Source organism: Austrofundulus limnaeus, unplaced genomic scaffold (assembly GCF_001266775.1).
Source record: "Austrofundulus limnaeus strain Quisiro unplaced genomic scaffold, Austrofundulus_limnaeus-1.0 Scaffold64, whole genome shotgun sequence".
In the NCBI taxonomy this organism is placed as follows: Eukaryota; Metazoa; Chordata; class Actinopteri; order Cyprinodontiformes; family Rivulidae; genus Austrofundulus; species Austrofundulus limnaeus.
The window spans coordinates 1,183,302-1,196,441 of NW_013952466.1; the positions used below are offsets into that span (position 1 = coordinate 1,183,302).

General features: G+C 39.2%; 1 protein-coding gene across 3 annotated transcripts in view; it reads right to left on the reverse strand.

Moving 5' to 3' along the window:
- The window catches only part of eva1aa (eva-1 homolog A, regulator of programmed cell death a), a 330,537-nt gene that overhangs the window by 32,509 nt on the left and 284,888 nt on the right, over positions 1-13,140 (reverse strand). The window contains exon 1 of one of the 3 annotated variants that reach the window (XM_014009985.1): positions 9,972-10,237. The exons of the other annotated variants lie outside the window; for them this stretch is intronic. The gene's annotated coding sequence lies outside the window, so the exon portion shown is untranslated. Of the gene's footprint in view, positions 1-9,971; positions 10,238-13,140 lie in introns of those variants that run through there. 3 annotated transcript variants of the gene reach the window in all.

Sequence of the window (13,140 nt, forward strand, 5' to 3'; positions counted from 1 at the left end):
GAGGGAGGTCTGGGCCTCCCTTCTGAAGCTGCTGCCCCCGCGACCCGACCCCGGATAGGCGGAAGAAAATGGATGGATGGATGGATGGACTTACACTGCTAACTCTGACAAACTTTATTATTGCATGAAGCAAGAGAAAGTAAAGGAAAACTTTGGAATCAAATCTGTTAATCAGATTCTAACACTTGGTCACATTGATAGTCAGCTGTTTTATCATTATATTCATGTTTATTGACTGACAGCAAGAAATGATGAAAACTGTTGCATAAAATTTGCACATTTAAAAAAGAACAGTATGGTAAATTTTCACAACTTGGCAGCAGAAATCTAAAACACCACATTACTGAATCAAATCCGCCACCGAACCCATTTAATATAAACCAGTGTTATAAGTCAATTTGGGTGTTCAGTTTCTTACATCAGACTTTAATCAGAACCAACCACACTGGACATTTTTACCAACATTAATGACTATGTGTAATAGTACGGCAGGGCAGCGTAGTGTAGCAGAGCCCGGTCTGCTGCTGGTGTCATGTTGCAGACGTGAAACAGATGGCCTCGTTGTGAGGGAAAGAAAAGCAGAAAGAAGTATGCCACGGAATATGCTTTCCTTTCGCTGCTTCTACCGTCCGAGCCTCCATCATCCCTTCCTTCCAAGCTGAAGGGAAGAGGAAGAGTGAGACCGCACTGTTGCTGGCTCGAGATCAGAGCGATGGATGTTCTCCCAAAGACTTTCTTTTTCAACAACAACCCAGCAGGGTTTGTTCTACTGTACTGCACCAGGCTGGGCTCTGGGCCTGGAGGCTATTTAAGACCTATCCCCATGGGAAAAACTAAATGTTAAGTATTTGGTGAATAATACTGTTGTCAAGGAATACATTATAAGTTAAATACAAAATTAGGAGTATTTGTAAGAATAAGTAGCTAAAAGTATAGTTTAAACTTGGGGATAAATCAGACATTAAAACACCCCACACATCTCTTATCACTCGGTAAAAACAGATAAAAAAATGCCACACAACGTTCTGAAGTTTACTTCCTCCAGCTCAACCTTATAACCTTTACCTAAAACACAAAACTGAGCCACTCACAGCAGATCACAGATAACCTTTGACCCTGAAAGCAACCATTAGAGATCAATACTGCCCAAAGTAGAGCCACCCCGCACCGAAGACCGACTGATAAGCCGACTGACCCCAGCTGTTAGAGTTCACGAGCCGTCACGTGTTTACTTCAGCTCTGCATCCTGTGTTTTCCCAAACTGACCGATTTAGATTCTTATCCTTCAAAACTTCTCAAGTCGAGAGCATCACAGATCATCAAACACCGAGGCAGCCTCTACTGTTCTTCAATGTGTTTTTTTTACTAGATCGGGAAGCATCAAAGTCATCTAAAATAACAAAAAACTTGACATTAAAATGAGTAATCCAGACAAATGTTTCGCTTAATGAGAGAGTACAGCAGGTGTTCTTCTGAAATTCTTCTGAAAACGCGCCACATATCTGCAGACACTTTAATGCTTCATTCAAACAAACCCTTCGCTGTAAAGTTTACAGGCATCACTAAAACGTGCCTGCTAATTTAGAAAACCTGAAATTCAACAGCGATAAAACTACTGAAGCAACACAACCCAGAACACATGTTTACTGAATATTAAAAGCTGTTAAATGGGCTGACTTCAAACAGGTTTAAACAAAAAACCTATTCTTTTTTTAAAAATAAATTTACTTTGATTTTGCTCTCAGTAATCCTGCTTCAAAACATTTTAAACATTATTGGAGGTCTCGGTGGTTTGTAAAGGAGTATTTGTTTTTAAGTCTGTAATAGTCTATCAGGCTCATTAAGTCTTTTAAATTGTGTTAATACTGATTCAGCATGTGTTGTTTTCATGTTATCTTTTGCCACCTACCTACTTCTATATACTGTGTGCTATTTTAGACATTCCACAGTGGTATATCATAAATATTAAACCCTCTCAGGAAATTATTTTTATGTAACTTTTTTGTGCTTTTTAAAATATTTCTCTTAATTTATGAAAATCTTACATATAGAAGCACATCGAAGACTTCAAGTGGTCAAAAACATTGACTTTGACATTTGCTTCTGTGTGCTTGCTCTGTTTTTATGGTCTTTTTAGATTTTAGTTAGCCTTTTGCTACATTGTGCTTTTACATAATCCTTTGCTACTTTTACCTTTTAGCTAGCTTATTGCTACTTTTAGCTTTTAGATGAGCTTCTGCTTTGATGATATTTTTAGCTTTTAGCAAGCCTTTTGCTACTTTTAGCTTTTAGATGAGCTTCTACTTTTATGATATTTTTAGCTTTTAGCTAGCCTTTTGCTACTTTTAGCTTTTAGATGAGCTTCTACTTTTATGATATTTTTAGCTTTTAGCTAGCCTTTTGCTACATTGTGCTTTTTTAGCTTATCTTTTGCTACTTTTATGTTTTAGCTAGCCTATTGCTACTTTTAGCTTTTAGATGAGCTTCTGCTTTGATGATATTTTTAGCTTTTAGCTATCCTTTTGCTACTTTTAGCTTTTAAATGAGCTTCTACTTTTATATTTTTTGCTTTTAGCTAGCCTTTTGCTACTTTTAGCTTTTAGATGAGCTTCTACTTTTATGATATTTTTAGCTTTTAGCAAGCCTTTGGCTACATTGTGCTTTTAGTTTTGCTACTTTTACTTTATAGCTAGCCTATTGCTACTTTTAGCTTTTAAATGAGCTTCTGCTTTTATATTTTTAATTTTTAATCTTTTGCTACATTGTGCTTTTTTAGCTAATCGTTTGCTACTTTTATGTTTTAGCTAGCCTATTGCTACTTTTAGCTTTTAGATGAGCTTCTGCTTTGATGATATTTTCAGCTTTTAACTAGCTTTTAACTATAGTTCTTTTTGTTACCTAATAGCCAGCTTACTGCTTGTTTTAGTTTTTAGATGGGATTTTGCTACTTTTAGCTAATGTTTTGCTTCTTTTAGCTTTTATTCCTTTGGTAATAAAAATACTGAGTTCTACTTGTAAAGTTTTTTCAGTAAAAAAAAAACTTTTTCCTGAGAATGATTTAGATTAAATGCTTCTCAGAGCCTCTGATTCTCGTCCTCAGCCCAACAGCCCTTTATTTTTCTTCCCTCCTAGGGCACCAAATTCTTGTCTTAAACGCGTTCCTCTGCTCCCTTCTGCCCCTGCAGCACGTGCTTTTGGGGGCTCACAGCGATCCTCGTCTCTCAGAGCAAATTGAGCTTAATGAGGGTTAGGTGGGGTGAAGTGAAGGGGGAGGACAGCAGAAAGAGGTTGTAAAAACACACCACATGTTACTCCGTGCTGGTGTTCATGAATAGAACAGCAGAACTAATGGTGTTGCACAAAACATTACTCTATATGCACCAGATCCAACTGGAACATGCCCTAACTAATGTGCACTGAAATATGTGACAAAATATTTTATTTTATTACTGGAGGTCGAAGCAATAAATGTTTTTATTTTATTACAACCTATCATGATAAAAGGCTTTAATTCAGCCATAATTCAATTCAATTCAAAAATACTTTATTGATCCCAGATGGAAATTAGGTGTTGTTGTAACTCATTTAACTAAAAACTTATTGTAGATGCTRATGGCTGTGGGCAGGAAAGATCTTCTGTAGCGGTCTGTATTACAGCAAAGTTGAAGAAGCCTCCGACTGAAGACACTTTGTCTTTCTATGACAGTCTGATGAAGAGGATGGTCAGGGTTGTCCACAATGTTCTTGATTTTATGTAAAATCCTGCTTTGCACCATCATCTCCAGAGATTCCACAGTYGWCCCCAGAACAGAACCAGCCTTCTTTATCAGGTTGTTTAGCCTTTTTAGGTCCCTGGTTCTGATGATGCTACCCCAACAGATGAAAGGGAGCAGCAGCATCTCCTGATTTAGTTGAAGACAAAGGTTGAAGACAAAACATCTGAGGTTTGACAGGAAAGCTGTGGGTCAAAGGAGGGTGAGATGTCTGTTTGGCTGGGTGCAGGAGAGGAGGAAGATGAGCTTGTTCCTGAGCTGAACCTGTTGAAGAATGTGTTCAGCTCATTTGCTCTGTCCAGACTTCCATCCATCCGATTCTCCTTTTGCTCGAAACCTGTGATCTTCTTCATCCCTGATCACACATCTCTGATATTGTTCCTTTTCAGTTTACTCTCCAGCTTACTTTTATAAACCTCCTTGCTGTCTCTAATCTTGACTTTGAGCTGCTTCTGTATACTCCTCAATAACTCCCTGTCTCGATCCCTAAAGGCTCTTTTTTTTTCTTGTTTAAAAGTTCCTTTAGCTCACTGGTGATCCAGGGTTTGTTATTAGGGAAGCATCTCACTGTTCTGCTGGGGATGGTGTTGTCCACACAGAAGTTTATATAGTCAGTCACACACTCAGTCATGGCATTTATGTCTTCTCCATGTGGCTGGCAAAGAACAATCCAATCTGTAGCTTCAAAACATCCCTGTAGGGCTTCTTCAGCTTCCTGTGACCACTTTCTCACAGTCCTTGTAGTTACAGGTTGTCTCTGAACAAGTGGTTTATATTCTGAGCAGAGATAAACAAGGTTGTGATCTGAATTACCCAGAAGAGGTCTTGCATTGGCGATATAAAAATCCTTAACATTTGTGTAAAACAAATCCAATGTCTTGTTTTCTCTGGTAGAGCAGCTGACAAACTGTTGAAATGTTGGCAGTGTAGCAGAGATTGAGGCATGATTAAAATCACCAGATATTGCCACAAATGCATTGGGGGTGTTGTGTTATTATTATTGTTGAATTACACTGGATATTCTATTCTATTCTAGTCTATTCTAAATGGAAAATCTTGTGAGCGTAAACTTGATTAGAAACAGAAGCCCAAATCTTATCAGACAGTCACAAATTTGCTTGACTTTGAAGGTGAATTTATCCACAAACCTACCACAACTTTACAAACATATTCCAGATTTTCAAAACTAGGGTACAGCAGGATTTTTTTCTGGGGGAGGGAAAAAAAACTATCCAATGATCCTTACCAAAATGACCCAATAGACACTGAAGCCAAACCTCAAAAAGATTTTCATACTGATCTTTCCAAACTTGGACTCAAGCCCAGATTTTGAAATAACACTAATAATTTTGAGGCCACTGTGGACTGGTTCAAGAGGTAAAATATCTTTTGGGCTTTTACTGTTTATCCTTTTGCTTTTATAGACATATTGTAATTGTGGAATGAAATACCAGAACATCAGTCATGTATTCCTTCGTAAAATAGGTCTATTTTAAGGGTACTTTGTAGTGTATGGTGTTTGTACATTTTGTTGGATTGTTTTAATCAATAATTTGTTTTAAGCACGTTTTATAAGCCGTTTTTATTGTTTTTTATTTGCTCAGGAAAACGGATGAAATTTAGCTGTTGTGCTAATTCTGGCACATTTTTTTCATAAAATATTGATTAATGTGCATTGTCCTTTTAAATAAGTAAATTAAATGCTTGTGACTTATTTTACACATTTGACATTTGAGACTTCACAACAACCTAATTTGTCATATCTGTATTTACTATAAGGTTTAAATGTTTTTATTTAGAAATATTAAATATTCATAGTTTTCATAAACAGAGTTGATTTGGAACAAGTTACGTCATCAGGTCACGTGGGCGGAGCCACGTGTTTTTGTCAAGCGGAAACCCCTCTCCTCGTTTCCCCCTGAGCTGCTGTACTTCACCACTCTGCAAAGCGGGAGTGATTGTCTCTGTGGTTAAAGGATGAAAAATAAAGATATTACAAGGAAAAAATMAAGTCTCTTCACTGATTCGTTCGTTTTGAGTTGTGTTCAAAAGATTCGGATYGTTCGTGAACGTCACATCTCTGYTTTTGCTAAGTTTGTCAAGGTAAAAATACTATTTTCGAATTATGACAAAGACAAATGTGACATTTAGGCCCTCACTTCTAAAAGTGTCATTTTGAAACAGCAACATCTAAAAACCTACTTTTAGCAGGTTAAACCCTTCACAGTTATCAGCAGACACTTGTTGACCAACGTCTGGGACACAAGGACCTGGCTAGACAGGAAAGTGAGCAAACATACGCGCCTTTGGCAAAACACTGACATGAACACACAAAGCTGGTATGCGCTTCAAACCTGTTGTTTTACTGTGACCCTCGCGGTACAATGCTCTGATGTAAAAACCCTGAGCGGGGTCGCCTACAGCCGACACAACTTGCAGAAGCGCTGCCCTCTTAACTCATATAACACATGCTTCATTTTCATTCTGTAACCTCAGCAGCATAGGACTGAAGGAGCTAAAGCTGTGTCTGCTCCTCCTGGATCCTCAGGTGTTACAAGTCTTACTAACTTTTTCCCCCTCTTACCTCGATGACCTTTAAATTCTGCCACGATTCAGAAGAATTAACCCAAACAGACTTAGAGGCAAATTGATCTCTCAATCTTGGACCAGTTCAGGTAGGAACACAGACATCAGAAGTTAGAAAAAAAACCAATATTTATCTGTTTTTACATAGAGTTTATGGTTGCTTGTAATTGTAAACAGCAGCAGAAGTAAATTTTACACTGTAAAGGTTTATAAAATAGAGTCCACCAAAACCAAACCTGAGACTGAGACAAGACCAAGACTTTTAGGGGTTGATACCAAGTTGAGACAGGGGATTCTGATGTTATCATTCCATGAAATGGACATTATTAGGCGTTATCAGTCCCATACAATGCCTTCAGAGGGTCCCTACTGTGCCTTCTAGGCTTCAGACTGTCCCGACAGTGCCCCCTAGTGGGTTAGTATATTAATGACAATGAATGTGTAAATAACCAAAACATATTGTAATAAATTTTTTGTGTCCGTGTCAGACTCAAACCCTGGTCTCCCTCTCCCTGGTACAACACTCTACCCATTGCCCTATTGAGAGGCCATAATATACATCTGTCGGAGGTTAGTGCTAACCATGTCATCTGCTCTAAGGTTAACCTTGGTGGCTTTAAGCCTCATATTAACCAGATTTTTTATACCTCATGTTAACCAGATAGTGGCTTTATGCCTCATACTAACCAGCTGACAATCGGAAGCCATTCTATGGGACGGGGAACCTGCTAACCGGCACAGGCGGGACATTCTGAAGCCGTTCTAGGGGTCTGATAACGCCTAATAACGTCCATTTCATGGATGATAACATCCGAAGCGGGTGGTTGAGACCAAGGCCGGGGGAAAAAAAAACAAACTAGTGCCCTACAATATAAAGTTCACTGTACACAGGTAGCTATAGTTAATATTGATATCTCTTACGGTTCGATATTTTTTCAATACAAAAAAGATAAATGTCCATGCCTTTCTTAACTTGTAATTTATTAAAATTATGAACATTTGTTTTAACCTCAAAAGCAGCGTTTTTAAATTAAATGTTGCTGAAACAGCAAGTTTGTCAGTGGATCTGCGCTCAACAATGCAGCCTAGGTGGAGTAGTCGAACACAGATCCATTGATCCTTCAACACAGAGCATCTTCAGAAGACAAGTTGATAAAATCAATTTGAAAAATCTGTATTGTTCCAAACATAGCGCGTATTGAACGGTTCCATATATACATGAATTGTTGCACCCCTAAAAGTCTATAAATCCATGACAATGCATCTGAAATGGAGGTGTTTGAAGGTACAGAGTCAGATCTGGAGACATAAGAACCTACAAACCCCTAAAGGCAAGTTCCTAACTCATCTTCCTATCTGTGTTCTTGGAAAATAGTTTTCACAAAGAGTTTTTCTGGCAAGATGCAACAAACTGTGAATGATAAAAAGTTAAAAATGAAGAAAACACCTTTGAAAAAGAACTGAAGCCATCAGGAATGCACGCTGGGCTTCATAAACAGAGGAGAGAGAAGAAAAGGATAAAAAAATAACTCAAGAGTCGAGGGGAAAACGGAGGAGGGAGGTCAGAAGGGGCTTTGCCTTTTCTGTGAGAGAACCATGCCAAAAAACTATGCGCCGTGCCAGGTTCCATTCAGACTAGACAAAGTAAATAAAAGCAGTTGATGAAAAAGAGCAAAAGGAAGCAAATGGGTGGTAAAAACAGCTCMMTGAGAGGGGAGGGGTATGAAGCTGCAGGACCCTGTAAAGATGGAAGCAGTTTTTTTCACACTGTTTTCACAACTGAGCCATCAGGATTATCTGCAGCCCGAACGCAGACCTAGGTTGATGAGCGCTGTCAAACACGAAAACATTTAGAAACAAAGAGACATAAATCATCTCTGTTTGTCCTACCATCCACAAACTAATCTGGAGTAACAAACTGAAACGAGCAAACATTTAACACCGTTAGGCAAAGTTCTGGTCCTGTAAACCCCCCACACTCCATCCCTCTAACACAAACCGCACACTAATTCAGAAATTACAAACAAAGAGTCCCTTGTGGTTTGGGAGGGACCGGGGGCCCGACCGGGATCGGCTCGGCTTCACGGAGGGGAAACCTGGTAGGTGTGGATCCATGCCCACAAYAACCGACCCGTGCACCTTCGCATTACTTTCAGCGTGCGTTTGTTTGCAGCGGGCGGTACACCGTAGAACGCCGAGAGTTAAACCTGGATCGGCTTCTGTAGAAAAACTCGAGTTGAATCTTAAAAAAAAAAAGGCAGCATGGAAAAATAAACAGCTGGATGATAAATTTAGTTTACTAGTGGCATGAAGAAATGGTACGATGAGTCTGCAACTGAAACGTCAAATCTAGGCAAGACTTTTACTCGTCCTGGCTCAAAAGATCAACTAATTAGGGCTGCATCATCAGTGTGTACTCATTTATTCAAGTGTAAGAAAATTTAGTGTTCGTGAACAGAAATCGAGACGAAAACCACATAAATGTTGAATAGATTAAAGTGTGAAGAGATTAGACCATACAACACTAGATCTGGCACGAGTGAGCTGTTTATTCCTCCCGACTGGAGTCAGCAACAGCAACGCTGAAAGCAAACCRGAAGTTCYGGTCTTTTATACACGGTTCTTCAGCGCCTGGTGCGCCCACAGGCCTACGGCTGCCTCGCAGGCCACTCGAACAAACATTATCTTCCCTAATGAATTGATGACGGTTTTTCCATGTGTTGTTGGTGGTTCGGGCATTTATCTAAACTATTTTAATCAAGACATAACAATCGTCAAACAATAGATCAAAAAAGTCAATACTTAAAAAAGAAACTAAGAAAATKGTGTAGTGCTTTTAACATCAGTGTCTAACCGATAAATTCCTTCACAATCATTGTTAAAAAGTGACCCTGACAGCTGTTAGCGACAGTAAAACTGGTCCCAAACACACGGGAAAGAGGAAACTCGATTCACTGTATTTGCAGAAATTATTTGATAAATGATTACAGTGATGCAAATGCACTGAAGTTCAACCCCTGCCAACAAAAATGATAGAAATGTTTAGTGTTTACAAATTGCGGGAATGTAATAATTCTTATTTTTCAGGAAGAAGTTCTCTTGTGGAGTTTGGATTTTCTGGTGGCGCATTCTCAGGCACGTTGCTGCTTTACGTCAGTATTCACTGTACGGAAACAAACCTGTGCCTCTGGTGTTTTATGGTATTCTGCACCCACAGTGAAGTTCAACCCCTGCCAAAAGATTCTGCACATTTAGAAAGGGGAAAACTAAAAACAAAAAACAATCCAAAACAAAATGGGAGTGATTGATGCTGTTAAAGGTCCCGGCCCTGATGGAGTGACTTTAGTCATGTTCATGTACACTGTGATGTACTCTCTCTATTCAAGCGCTCGTTTGATTTTGAGTTTCCCTCCAACATCTACACCAGAAACCAACGACTCCACGTTACAAATTTACTTTTTTCATCTCTTAAACACTTSAAAAGAGGAAACCAGTCAGACATTCTCACTAAATGTCAAATAATAAACTCATACTGTTGAATTTCTGGAGTTTAAAGCTTCTTAAATGAAATAAAGATTAATTAGCTTTTCATGTATAAGAGGTGACACTTACAAACACATCGCTGGACTGAAAATCCTCCAGGGTTTGAGCTTCTTTCTCTCTGAGCGAGTGTGTGCCTCGCTCTTCCTCCTCCTCCTCCTCCTCCTCCTCCTCTTTCTCCCCTCTGTCCCACCAGGAGAGCTGCGACTATCTGGGCAAGAATGCACGTGAATAGTCCACTGTGGGTCTGACCAGGATCAGAGAGCGTGGCCCAAATAAGGAAACACGAGGAGGGGAGGGGGGATAAATAAAGAATAGCTCCTTTAAGAAGGTGTACGCTCCTTTATGGTGACTCCCCCCGCACTCAAACGAAGAATAAAGAGAGTTTTCTTCKTCCCGTCCAGAGAATCAGACTTCTTCTTCTTCTTTCGGCGCCCTTCTTTCGCTCAGTGAGAGCGAAAGTTACGCCTGGCTTTAAACAACTGTAATGTGACAGGAGAGAGGGAGAGAGGGAGAGAGGGAGAGTCAGAGAGAGAGATGGTGAGGGAGGGACAGGGAGCGAAGTGGGACATGTGTGGTGTCCACCTCCTCTGCTGTGGGAGTGAGCAGTCACAGAATCACAAAGGGGAGGGAGGGAAGGAGTATGAGAGGAGGAAGAGGAGGAAGAAGAGGAGGGGTGTGAGTGAGCGTATGAAACAGAAATGACCTGAGAACTTCATTCAACTAAAACTGAGAGTTCGGGAAGCAAACGAGCTGGAGCAGGCTGCATGCAACCAAGTGAATTTAATTGAATTCAAAAAAGTAATGAAACTATAATCTCTTGAATGAATGCATTTTGTTTAACAAAGATCTTAATGATTTGTTAGCACATTAGCTAAGAATGATTCTCAGCTACAAAAACACGATTTTAGCTCAGTATCTGTTAAATTGACAGACTTATGTTTTTTTTTTGTGTGTTTTCCCAAATTGATTAGCTTTCGTGTCCAACTTAAAGTGACTTCAAAAGTWAATGAGATTTAAACATRCAYCCARTCCTTACTTTCTGGGTATTYCATCAAAATCTGTCCAGTGGTTCATGGKTTATTTTGCTAACACACRGACAAGGACAACGCCAACAATTAATGCCAAAGTTTTTAACAAAGACCTCGTATGATCTGTCAGCGCTTAAAGTAAGTGTTAGGGATGACTCTCAGCTACTACCAYCTAAAATTTTACAYCWGTTTCCATAAAACTGAGTGAGCTATAGCCATTTATGTGTTTGCTAAKTGTGATTAGCTATGGTGGCCATCTTGAATGTAACWGACTTCAAACGTTAATGAGATTTAAGTGTAACTCCAGTCAACTCATTTTGGGAAATTCATTCAAATCTGTCCAGTAGCTCATGAGATATTTTGCTAACAGACAGATAAGGTTAATGCCAACAGTGAATGCTAAAGTTTTAAACAAAAATCTTCTAGGACCTATTAGTGCACAAAGTATGTTAGGGATGACTCACAGCTACTAACACCTAAAATTATAGATCCGTTTCCATAAAACTGCGTGAGCTATAGCCATTTATGTGTCTGACAAGTCTGATTAGCTATGGCGGCCATCTTGGATCTGGCTGACACCAAAAGTTAATCATTTATAAAGATTCATCACATGATTTTATTCTGCAAGTTTCAATAAAATCCGTCCTCTGTTTCATGAGATATTTTGCTAACAGACAGACAAACAGACACATGCACGGACTGAGACGTACACAAAATAAAAAGGGCTTTAAGAACAAGTAAGTCATTCATAAGCATTTTAAGTAATTTTGCTTTCTTTAAAACTGTTTTATGAATTGAAATATAAAGTTTATCTAAAAAACAATGGAACTTAGCTGTTCGTCCTCTAAATATGAACAAGCCCCCCCTCTTCCACACACACTCTGTCATCGTCCACTGCAAGGAGAAAACTGAAACCAGCCAYGGACTGGAAAGCATTAGCCTGGCCCCTCTGCCTGATTCAACACCCTCCACACAGAAAAGAAAACAAAAACGGTGGATCTCAGAGAGCAAAAGCACCAAGTGACACAAAAACGGTAAACGGCTTTTTGTAGCTGCTAACTCTGGCAACAAGCTCTAATCCAGAAGTTTGCTTATGTTGCAGTTTTCAACCCAACAAAGCACCTCATTTAGGAAAAGAGACCAAAAAAAAGAGCACTGAGGAGATTATGTCTTAAGCATTTATGAAGTAATGTTCTGCATAAATATAAACTTGTTTTTATGTCCAAACACATGCCTGGAAAATACATAATACCTCCCCTTTAAAAGAAATAAAAAATAAAGATTTAAAATTAAAAATCTGATCCAGTCTAAATCTCTGCTACAATGAGGAAAAAACATAATTTCCCATTAACTTGATCTGGTTTCTGGTTAGCAGATGATGACGATGATGCACATTTCGACATTTGCAAACACAGCTGATGAGATTGGCGACGACAGCAAACGTAACTGACTCAGTCGTGCCCAGTTAGTGCTGAGACAACCCGCTTCCTGTTCTCTTATCAGCTCACCTGACTTATCTGTCTGCATCAGGTGGTTTACAGAGCAGTCTGTGGGAAAAAAGAATAAAACTGGCTGGCTCAGAGTTCAGGTTGTTTTTCTTTTTTTACATTCAAACTCATGTTTGGTATTTCAGTGTTCACAACGAGAACAATGAATCAATACATATTTCTTACAGTGATTGGTTTGAATAAGAATGGAGGAATGAAGTTGGCATGTGTTTACTGACAGAATGTTTTATTAATGGAGCAAAACCGCGTTTTCCATTTTACGAAGAGGCTTACTTTATTATTGGTCATGTTTTGCCAAAAATATTTTCTTTAAAGCAGTACATGTCAACAAAGATTTAAGAAATAATCTCCATTCCTTTATATTTGTTTAAAAACTGATGACTCGTGAGTAGAGATGCGACATTCGCGAACAATCCGAATCTTTTGAACGGCTCTTTACAACGAACGATAGGAGCCGAACCGTGGGCATTAACGAGCCATTTGTGGTTTTATTTCTTTTATTCCTCACATAATCTTTATTTTTTCACACTTAAATCGCTCCCGCTTTGCTTTTTCATGGAAAACAGGCAGAGCTGTGGAGTACAGAAGCTCACGGTGAAAGGGGGAGGGGGGTTTCCGCTTGACAAACACATGGTTCCAACCATGTGACGGGATGACGTCATTACGTACGGCTACGTGATGACGTATTTCCCTACGTGATGA